Here is a 12,002-nt window from a genome sequence, read left to right on the forward strand (position 1 = left end):
CCGGTCTGGTCTGGGTGAAAGATGCTGGATTTAGGATTCCACTTCCACTTGCCTTTTCCGTCCCAATTTCCCGTCGTGTCCAACAGAAACGAACAAAAAAAACCTATCAAGATCGGTATCGGCATTCCGGCAGCGACAACGGATTGGATTGTAGCCTTCGATTGTAGACTTTTTCTTTTTCTCCGCTTCCCATTACCGTCAAGTAAATTGAGACAATAGCTTTCACACACACACACACACACACACACACACACTTACAGCCACAGTGGCAGGAAATAGGAAACTTCAGGCAGCAGCAGGGAAAATGTCCCCACAAACTGCTCGGTTGACGTCCCGTCGGAGCGTTCCAAGTAATGGGTAGGTGGTTTTAACGCTCAACGTGTGCTCCCTTCCGTTCCGTTCATTCTTGCTTTTTAATAGCTTTTCCTCCCCCCCCCCTTTTCCCTGTTATCCCTTTCCATCCCTCTCCCACACCATAAGGGTTAGTGCACGTTCATTGCTCAGAGGATATACAAAAAAAAATGTAGTGAAACCGTCAAGTGGAAAAATGTTTCAATCAACCGTGGAATGCCCCGCGGTGTTGTTTAGGAGCGCCCTACTGGAGTGAAACGAAATACGTCGAACAGCATAAGTCAACGCAAAGAGGAGAGCGTTACATAAGTGCGCGGGCGCGAGCGCGCTCCGATTCCTTTGTTGTCATCGATGACGGTTGAGACGGTTGTCGTCATCCGGTGGGCGGTAGGGTAGGCTGCCCACTACGTGTTCCGCTATCGCCCCCAACTTTCTTCTCTTTTTCTTTTCAGCCATGAATTCTTTCGCGCAGCTGCTTGCATCCGGCCGTGGCCCATCCGCCATGTTTCCGCACACACCACTGGATCCGGTTGGGCCAAAGTTTCGTTTCGACAAATTTGTTAAATTTCTCGCACCACGGAAGGTAATCGAAAACTCGGTGAACAAATCTGCCCTTCGGCTCCGTTTCACCCCGCCCACCGCCTGCCAATGCCACGGTGGTGGTGGCACACAAAAGGCGCACCCATCCAGAGCCCGGGGGTGGCCGAAAGTTCGAATTCACTTTTTCTTCATTCACAAAGGCTTTGCTGCTAGTACCGCAGTATGCTCGCCCGACGACGGCTGCGGCCACTGTCGTCGCGCTATCGGTTACATTTAGCCTTGGCCTTTTGCCAGCCTTTTGTTTCGTATTGTTCCGTGCTCCGTCCCGTTTTCATGTGTGTGTGTGTGTGTGGGGGGGAGGGGTTGTCTGTGTTTTCTGTTTCGTGTAGCCGGAAGGAGGCCATTTTAAGGTGCACCAATCACGATAAGCTTGCTGTTTTTTTCTCCCCAATTTTGGCAATCATTTTGTTTTCATTTTCAACCCACGCACGTATTACGTTTGAGCTGTGGGGGGGTAATTTTGAGATAGATTGTGTTCAGATTTTTCATTCAAGGGTAAAGGTTGGGTGGCAGACTGATGCTACTGTTTGAAAGTTGTCAAAGGGCCTGGATGATGGGGCCTTATAGGATTTTCACCTTGACATGACGTCATACCATGCCAAATCTTGTGTCACAACTTGGAGTAAGCTCTATCGCTCCACTGAATGGGTGTGCACAGCACGATCCTTGCGGAAAACAGGCGAAAAAACATCGTACCTTCATTCTTTGCTCACGGCGGAGCTACCTCGGGCTCTGCGCTCACTCAGATGAGTGCAAGCGTTTCACTCCTCTCATTTCAAAGAGCTACTTGATCCAACACTAGTCGCTTGCGTTACCGCGCAGCCACATGAGGTGAAATATACAGCGAAATGAACTATTTGAGAGGCGAAATATCTGTCAGATAATGCATCACAGCAACCAGATCCCGCATCAATTGATGCGTGTGATTAGCCAGCCACTTTCAAAGTGAGTGTACATATCTGGTGGGCTTATTTGATGTCGCAATTTGATGTCGAAACCAAGGTGCCTAGATAGACTACATGTGGGTCCTTAGCTCAGATTTTGGTAGCCATGATGGATTGAGATTTCTATCGAGATTGGCAGATAAGGAGTTAGGGTTGCTAAGGACTTTATATGAGTTGCAAAGCGACTTTGGACTCCCTAGCTGTCAAATGAAAATTCGTCAAAGCACACAGGACGGACCAACCGGTAGTAATTTATGGACCTTGGTCTAAACCCAAAACGAGGAAGAAAACCCGGTTTGACAGCTAGATCATTCTAAATGATGATACACCTGTTTCCATCTACGTTCGAATCTCGTGCCGTTTGCATCGAATCGCAAACCGCCTGCTTCGAATCGCATGCCACTACGATCGAATGCGTGCACCCATGGTTGAATCGCCTGCCAGTACGGTTGAATCGCGTTCCACTATGGTCGAATCATATGCCACTACTATCGAATCGTGTGCCGCTACCATTGAATTTCTGAAAGCAAGAGCATAGTAAACTGTTTGTTTACGTTTGAAAGCTGTTTCCTTCGTCGCCGACGGCATTTCATTTGTAAAATACTAATAAAAGGGAATTATTCAATGATTATAGATAAACCCGACGAATATTGGTTGAAACCATGGATTTTACCATCAACAACGAACACCGAATATTAGTTGAACACAAGGATTTTACCATCAACAAGGGACCACGATATTCGTCGATAACAAGGATTTTACGTGTAATCAGTGAATAACTGCCTTTTATTAGTACAATTTTACAAACGAAATGCCGTCGGCGAAGAAAGAAACAGCTTTCAAACGTAAAGAAACAGTTTACTATGCTCTTGCTTTCAGAAATCCAACGGTAGCGGCACACGATTCGATCGTAGTGGCATATGATTCGACCATAGTGGAACGCGATTCAACCGTACTGGCACGCGATTCAACCATGGGTGCACGCATTCGATCGTAGTGGCATGCGATTCGAAGCAGGCGGTTTGCGATTCGATGCAAACGGCACGAGATTCGAACGTAGATGGAAACAGGTGTATTTCTGTTTCTTCTTAATACTCACTCCTAATCTGTTCTAAATATTTATTATTTCCCACAATTTTTGAGAACAATTGATGACGTGAGGAACGGAACTTAAGCATATGTGAACTGGAACTCTGACTAACTATTGATTACAACTCCTCATAAGCGTAGTACTGTTTTTTGTTCGGTTTGTACACTACTCCTGGCATTTCAACGCCGAATCTGACAGTTGTGCAATCGAAGATGACAATTGTGTTCTTAAATTGGACAGAGTAGCTCATACCATCTGACGTGTGATCAAGTAGTATCAAGGATGTTAATAGAGACCAGGTGGTGGAATATAGAGCATTTTGACAAACCGCCTCTTGACGTGTGGGTTTTTGATCCAGCAATAGTCGCTGTGTAAAATCCAATCAATTTATGTGTTTTGACATATTTAATGAAACAAACGGTAATTTCCAATGAAAAAAAAAATTCATAATGATTACTTAATGAACTTAAATTAAAAGTGAACATACTTTTAATAATTACGTATTAAAATTTGGGAAAAGGGACACGCGGGTGTTGGCTAGCTGCCAGAAGGGCTATTCCACAACCTGATCTCTTATAACATCCTTGAGTAGTAGACAGCGGCATCTATTAAAAAAATTGTTATAAACAAATGTTAATAGTTTTTCTGTTCCTTGTCACTAATACCCATTTCCAATGTTCCTACCGTGCAACCACACATATAGAAACAATTTCACGCTGTAAAGCGTAAAAAAATAGCCAAAATCAACATGGCTGACATTTCACGCTTAAATGTATGTACCCAACTGTCATCCTGTATGGTGTAATACATAAAAGGAAGTTAGTTAGTGAAGAAACTGTAATGAAATGCAAAATTATTGTATGTCATGCATGATTTTTTTGGAAAAAATTATAAAATCTTGTTTGAAAGAATAAAGTTGTTAACATTTTTGAACCGTATTATTCATATTGTATATTTGATATTTGTATTTTATATATTTGTTATTATATTATATATATATATATATCTCTATAGCTTATGTTACACAAAAATATATGTGAATTTGAGAAACGTTCTATAAAATCTAAGCAACTGTCACTAGATTCAAAACCCATATACGATGTAATTTCGTAAGAGAAACCCAGACTAAAACTAAAATTTGATATAAATTTTCATGTAAAATGGATTAATCTATACGATTCATCGTACAAAAGCCCTTACTGGAAGCGCGATTGTTGGAATACAAAAGCGAACCCGATCGTTTGCAATTTCAGCGGGCCGGAGTGCGCCGGAAGTACGATGACAAATCACTGCTTTCATATACGATGCGGTGCTTTCGCGTGCATGTTTAATTATGTAGCGGTAGCAAACACGCCCCAAGCAACGGAACCTTCCAGCTGCCATCGGTGGCGGAAGCTCACACACTGCTCATTGTCTGGTTGACAGATCCCTCACACCCTGCGCTCCCTCCGGCTGGCTATCCCCCATTTGGCGCTCGCAACGTGCTGTTTGTGTATCCTGCCAGAGGAAGCATTTTTGAGTAATTAATGGAGTAATTTCAATTAAACGCACCTTTTCAAGGGCAACTGGGTACGGTGGCCCTTCCCGGTAGGGACATTCAATCGCGACCGTTTTAATTTATTTCAATTTGATTCAGTTTTAATCAACAGCCGGTGCGGCGTCGTTCGCTGTCAAGCGTGCAAGATGGTGCCTGCCAAAACCGTTACGCACAATGTGACCGTAAGCTAAGTGCTTTTTTGTGTTTTGGGATTGGGAAATTTTGGAATTAAGCGAGGGAGAGAGAGAGAGAGAGATAGAGAGAGATAGTGCGTGATGGTTTGGATGCTAGCCATATGTAGGATGGCAAACGCAATTAAGGCGGATTGTTTATTTTAGGTCATGATTTTTTTGCCTGTCTGAACTTACTTGACAGTAGACACCACATTGATAAGAGGTTTGGTGTGTGTTTGGTATGCAGGTAGAGTGATTCGATAAATAATTGTTGAATAATAAATCATGATCGACATAAATTGTGATTACTGATGTGCTTAAATTGAAAAATGTGTAAGAATATATCAAACAGAAAAGAACTATACCAAAAAAGTAATAGTAAACAGCACAACAGTTATATCAATAGTATTGAAATGGGTTCCATTGGACGGAAATATCTAAATTGGGCAAGATTTAATTTAAGACTTCTGAGGTCTTAAGAGAGATTTTAAGACTTCATCAAAATTTTGACACATTCAATTGAGTTTCAAGCTATACATTCAATTGAGCTTCAGATATACTAATACTTCATTGCTCTCACTTTATCTAACAACATGACTGCAAAGTGAACGTGTCACACCGCCTAGAACGTTGTTAATTACTGAGCGAAGAAGCAACAAATGCCTGTCAGCTTATCTTCGCTTCCTGGTGAGCATAAACTCCTATACAAGATAGGCTTTCGGTTCCTCAGTTCCTCGGCCAACGCTTTCAAGCGCGGTCGAAGTGTAGCTTGGCAACCCTCCAAACATGTCGCACTGCACTGTGATTGTCTAGCTGGCCAGGCTGGCCAGAACTATTAAATAGCCAGTCACGGGACGATGGTGTGCTCCCCGGGAAGCTTGTTGAGCCATGCCCCAACCTGTTGCCATAGAAGCAACACACGTGTATACAGGGGATGTTACTGTGCCCCTCAATATGTTCACTTTGTGAACGATGTCACAGCTGCGTTTAATTGCTTTTATTTACACCCCGTCGATAGCCTTTTGGATTCACATCTTTTAATAAGTGTATGAATGTTGCAATGATTCCTAATCATTCTAGCAACAATTTAACATTCGCAAAAAAAAAAACAAATGCACAAAACGAAAAGAAACTCCCGTTTTCGTATTTTTTTCTCCAACTTAATTGTTTTCAATTGCCTAAGCCAACAAAAAAGTTATCGGAAGCCTGTTGCATTGCTGCTAGAACCGTTAATTCACGACACACACACAAAAAAGGGCAAAGGAAAAAAAGGAAAGGAAAAGAAAAACAAACCAGCATCACCAGAAAGTCTAACATACCAAGACTGCCGCGGGTTAGAAAGTAATTAGTCGGAAGCCAAGCCAACGTTGCCACACGGGCCCTAGCGAACTTTGCAGCATACCGGGGCATACCGGCGATGATTTCGCCTAACCAAAATTACCCGCACCGACTACTACCGAGAAGTGTATACACGATGGAAGCTAAGAAAAGAGAAAGTAAACCTGACTGCCTCAAAAGGCGTCCATCGTGAGGTCAAGTCACGGGTGCTAGAGGTGGTGTTGAGGAGGGTTGGGGAGTGATTAGTGTTTTATTGCTCTTAGATTCGTTTGCAGCCGTAGCACAACAACAGCCAAGCACACTAATGGGAGAACATCAGTGTGTTTGATTTTTCGATGGGTTTTAAAGAGCCATCGAAAGCAATCACATTTATTAGCACGGGCAAGCAGCAGCACACTTTGGCCTACCTATACACCGAGACCTATTGAGCTAATGATGAAGGTTGACTTTCGCCTTGACAGAAGCACCCACAAGAGAGCGTGTTGAAGTTTTTGTGCTGCTTCGTTTGCAGAATCCTGATTGAAATGAAGAGCAATATCAATCATAAACATAAAACACATGCTCTCCCCATCATCCTACACACACACACACACTCATGTACGCACACAGATATACAAACAAATCATCCAACTGTTGTTGTGTTGTTGTCGATTTTCAGCACACATGGTTGTTGGGAAACTGTTTGGCTTGTTTTTCGACCGCCTTTCATCCCAAAAGTTCATACCATCAATTGTCCTTGAGTGGTAAACGAGCGGAAAGGCGTGTGGGGGTTTGTTATGCAAGGCACAACGGGGAAGAAGCTGTAACAAAAATGGCTTCCCTAAGGGAGTCGTTTGCGAACGTGGAGGAGGGCGGATCGTTTTGCAAGTGACAGGGGAAAGACAGGAGACTGCTGCTGCTGTACCATATCTCGGCTGTATACGTACAATCACCATTCCAACCATTCCAAACAGGGGGGAGCGCTTTTCTCTTCCCATTTGGGAGCATTTTTCTTCAAGTGTTGCTTTTACGGAGAGTGTGTGCTGTTTAGAATAAACGTTCATTAATCACTCTTTGCTTTTACTGGGAGAGGAGGACTTTTGGGGGAGTCAGAGTGTGATTTTGTTTGTGTTCCAAGTTCCACGACCCAAGTTCCACCGAGCGAAAGAGAGAGAGAGCATCGCAGATTTGGTTCGATGCAAAATATTTGTAGAATGTCGCTTTTCATCCATATGTAAACATTTTTTTGTTTTTGTTTTGCACCGAGAAAAAGCTGGGCGTGACGCGGGTGTACTGGAAATGTTGGAAATTTTTGAAGTAAGGTGATCTATTGTACTGACATGGGGTGCAGATTGGGGGAGTGTGAGTGTGATGCTCCATTGGTTCAGATTTTCCCAAAATTAATCTTTACTGCGGGATTCATTGTTCTTTCCGCATTATTATATTATTTACAGTGTGTTGTTTCTTACTGTTGGTAAATGAAGTAAGATTTGATTGTCTTTTGTATTGTTGGAAATTAACGGAAAATATGAGATGTTGTCCCCCATTATTTTGTCTGAATACTGAATTTAATTCTAAATATTGGAAAATTCACAACATTCATGAATTTTAGCAATTGAATGTTACGATTCCGTGGTATAGCAATGTTATTGATTACCTTCAAAGTAACAGTCCTGCTTGGCTGGAAAGCAATTGAACCTGGAATTGAGCTGCAGCAGCGCAATTCATTGATTGAGCTATGTTTTAAATCAAGTTTAAGCACTAGATCAGGGTCCCCAAACTACAGCCCGCGATGATTTCATAAAGGAAAATGTAAATATTATATTATGTTCATCAAAAATTGAATGTTTACTAGTTAAAGACGAAAATCAGCTTTATGCATCGCACATCAAAAGGAGCACTTTATGCATTATGACACAAAGCTAAAACAATGAAACAAACGTGTAAACGTTCTATTACGTACAAGAGGTATTCGAAACTAACTAGATGTAAACAATGGCTTTAAATCAGAAGAAACACACAATCAAATATAAGAAACCCATATTCTCCGATGAGTCTCTGGATAAATCAAACAACCACTGATCTTGCCAGGTCAGATTCGCTCGGACTGTCAGAATAGCACTCTACTTTTCCTACCAATAGATTCATGAGCATGGAGTGTTGACCCCCCTGTCCAAGGTAAGACCTCTTTGTTCCAGCGTTTTCAGTAAGGGAGATCTTATATCAACTTCCATGATCGCCTGGACGATCAATCGTCGATACAGTTCGCATCGAAAAGTTGTCAGTTCAGCCTACGTCGGCAAAACTATGAAGTTCCCTAACAACATTTCTATTCGTCATTTGGGCATTTTTCATCTTTAGTTATAAACCTAGATGATCCATTTTGTCATTGTATATGTGATGTTGTTGTTGTTTGTACAGTTTTGAGAGGCTTTGGCTCCAACGGAGTTCTTTCGCCTCTAATTAAATATGTGATGCTATAAATACAAATTTTAGTAGGAATTATATATTTCAAACTATGCAAAAGCTACGTGGAGATATCCCATGATACGAAGAAATGATTTCATTCTTCACATTTTAGTAAAATCTTGAAAGAAGGTAGTTGTAATTGTAGGCTAAGGATTGAAGCTTTACAATATATTTCTATGTTTATAATCTAATAGATCAGATCAATAATAATATATTGCACAATAAATGTACATGAAAATATGATAATCAGTTATTTTTAGAACATAAAAGTTTTGGACAAACAATACCAATTATTATTATTTATAATTTTGTATAGCTTATCAATTAAACAGACCGCAATTTTAGAAACTGATTCGAAAATACACTTTTACAACCTCATCCAAAATGCATAAACCAAGATTCATTAACCAAAAAACAAGACAAACAATCGATAATTATATCAAGAAACAAAAGTCTGAAAATGTTTGAGATTCGATCAAATTCTCTCTGGTTAGAGGCATTGGGAAGAGTTAAAGTTTGTTAAGATATGCTTTTTGTGTGAATAACTGATAATGACTTAAGCAGCCACTTACTTAGCATCTTGGCGAACTAACTATCTGGTATAGTGCACCCCAACCTAGCCCGTAAAGTCTTTTTATGCCGTCCACAAGGACAGAGGAGGCGTGGTAGGCCCAAATTGAGGTGGCAAGATGGAGTGGAGGCGTCCGCCATGAAGGCCGGGATAACGGACTGGCAGACGAAGGCGCGAGACCGTGAGCGGTTTCGGACACTCCTGAGGCAGGCCAAGACCGCAAAGCGGTTGTAGTGCCGGATAAGTAAGTAATAGTGCACCCACAAACAAGACTGTATCTTCTATTTGGCGTAACGTCCTACGCGGACATGTCAGCCTATACAGGCTTTCGAGACTTAATTCATTACCACGCAGCCGGATAGTCAATTCTTGCTTCGGGGCTTGAACCCATTCTAGGCTTGAACCCATGACGGTTTTGTTATTGAGTCGTTCGAGTTGACGACTGTACCACGGGACCGCCCCTACGGGGTACGGTATGTATCTGAAGGTTTAAAGTCATATATACTGAAAAAAAAAAACAAGACTGTATCTGTTGTCTATAATGAGATTTAGAATCATTTGACGCAGCATTAGGTACTGTAATAAACTAATATCACTGCGATAAACTTTATTTGCTAATGATAAAAAAAGACATTTCCTCATATTCGTAGGAGCGTTGTCTTATGATAATGAAATGGTTAGACAAACACACAACGTGCCACAAACAACCAAGCGTTGAATAGTTGAACCCTCAAAAGCATGTACCACTTCTACGAACTAACGCTATTCAGCAAAGTTTCCACGAAAACGGTAAAAAGCCCCATTGGATTCCAATTGGATTCAATAAAAATGCGTCATCCTTTTTTTCCTCCCCTTTTTACAATGCTCAATTGTTACTGCTTTCTGCACATAAAGCTAACGAAATGCATTAAACATTTATACAGGTTTGATTGTTTCTTCGAAAATGCTTCAAAGTTCGGGTTAATGGGGGTTGTTCGCGGAAATCTAGCATAGAATACAATCCTCATGCTCATCGCTCCTCCCAGTTCACGCTTCCAAGCAAAATGCGGCTATTCATTAAATCATAACCGTAAAATCCCTTACCTAGCCAGCGAGATTTCAAATTTCCACCGACTGGAGGCATAAATTAATTTACCCCTTACTGCACTGCACACACACCTAGCGCTCCCCCGAAAGATGCTTACCTTGGCGAGTTCGAGTTCGTCGTGCCGTCCCGTACAGTGCTCAATGCTCAAGCACTTCATCAGCTTTGGCAGCAGCACTTCCGTCCCAGTGGATAATCTGCCAGCTTCAGCTCCTCTTTCGTAAGCTCTCCCAATCACCTGTCTACACACACACACACACACACGCTGGCACTGGGGGCCAGTTTTCCCTTTGCCTAATCACCTTTTCGTGGATGAAGAAGAGGGAGAGCTTATTGGGGGTTAAGGGGTAGAAAATCCGTGCAACGTGTGTTTTTTGCTTCTTCTGCACAACAGTAGGGACATTTGCGTACACGCGCGCACGTACCTAGATCACACCCCGAACACCATACACACATGCACAGCTGCACGAACAGATCCACGCACACGTCCACGCAATCACACTTTAGGGCACTATCCTTCTACCATCCACACACTCACTTCATCGGCGGTGCCGATCGGACCCCACCTTGCCGTGTAAGGAAGAGCAGAGAATCATCTTAGCAAACGTGGAGGAAAGGGAACAATCGAAATGGATAGCTAGGAGGCTCGGTGTTACACAACGCGCTGCCCGCTGGGTAAGACGATCTAGGCACGATTGTGTTTTTACACACACACACACATACCGTAGGAGGGGTGGCCTTGGCCATATCGTACACATCGTCCACAGCACCACAGAGATACAGAGACACAATCGTAACCACATGCACATCCCCTTCTCCCCAAAACTAAACCCCACAGGGATGAGTCGGTAGTGGGTGGGGGTGGGGAATAAGGATGAAAACTGATGATGCAGCGCAAAATTTAAGGAAAAGTTTTCCCTTCACTGGTGCAAAGTGTTCGAATGGGAGTGTGGAGTGGAACGGCCCTCGAAAGGAGGTGATACCGTGGGGAGCAAGTGTGTAAGGAAATGGGATAAGTTAGGATAGGTACACATACACACACAGAGACACACAAAGACACTGTATCACGAGGTCAGTAGGAGCCTGCAGGGCGCAGGCAGGCATAAAAAGATTGCGCTGTGCAAAAAGGGACGCCTTTTTAACGCTGCCTTGCGGGTGGGTTCTTCGGGTCACTGCTATTGTTTATGAAGGAAATGGAGCAACCTTCGGGGGAAAAGCGAGGGCACAAAAAAAGAAAGAAAGAAAAGGAGTTCAACTAAACGGAAGGGAAAAACTCACTACGATACCACCAACCAGCTGGTGCGCCGCGGATGGTGGTGGTGGCGGTCCTTTTGCTGAGCAACGGCCGGATGTTGCCGGAACAGGCGCAGACGAGCGCCGGTGATGGTCCGCCTTTCCGACGCCCGGAACGACCAAAACTCGACTGACGGCGAAGGCCAAACGGTTGGCTGTCGGGCACCGAAGGATTTTGCCTTTCCTATCACCGACGACGACGACGCGTAGGAGATAACACATTTGAGGAGAGCTTCATCCTAAAAAGAGAAGGGAGAGTGAGCGAGCGATATATCGTGAGAATGAGCGTGCACACAAGGACATCCGGCTGCACCAGGGGGAGATGACGCTTTCGGGTGAGAAGATAACAACAACAACAACAACAACAGCACTTACCAACTCAAACTCAAACCCGTGTTGCGCACCCCGAGAGTGTAAACGGGAAATGCGTGGTTCCTTTTTTTTGAGCCGCAGTTCCTCCATTCAGTGTTGAAGGATGCAGTGTGCCAGCAGGCTCCGAACGGAGTGCCCCATGGGAGAGAGCGAAGACACGCGCCGTGCGTGGGTTGTGACACCGACATCGACGCTCGGGTG

The 12,002-nt window shown here is 43.3% G+C and overlaps 1 protein-coding gene across 6 annotated transcripts in view; it reads right to left on the reverse strand.

The window, feature by feature from the left end:
* The window catches only part of LOC120955999 (probable G-protein coupled receptor CG31760), a 75,636-nt gene extending 64,008 nt beyond the window's left edge, over nt 1-11,628 (reverse strand). For 2 of the 6 annotated variants that reach the window (XM_040377314.2, XM_049610685.1), the window contains exons 1-2: nt 11,415-11,616; nt 10,237-10,702 (exon numbers count right to left, since the gene is read on the reverse strand). The gene's annotated coding sequence lies outside the window, so the exon portion shown is untranslated. Of the gene's footprint in view, nt 1-10,236; nt 10,703-11,414 lie in introns of all 6 variants that reach the window. The other 4 variants (XM_040377316.2, XM_040377315.2, XM_049610686.1 and 1 more) reach the window with 4 other exon arrangements.
* Between the last annotated feature and the right edge of the window lie 374 nt (nt 11,629-12,002).

The sequence above is a fragment of the Anopheles coluzzii genome, chromosome 3, assembly GCF_943734685.1.
Source record: "Anopheles coluzzii chromosome 3, AcolN3, whole genome shotgun sequence".
NCBI lineage: Eukaryota > Metazoa > Arthropoda > Insecta > Diptera > Culicidae > Anopheles > Anopheles coluzzii.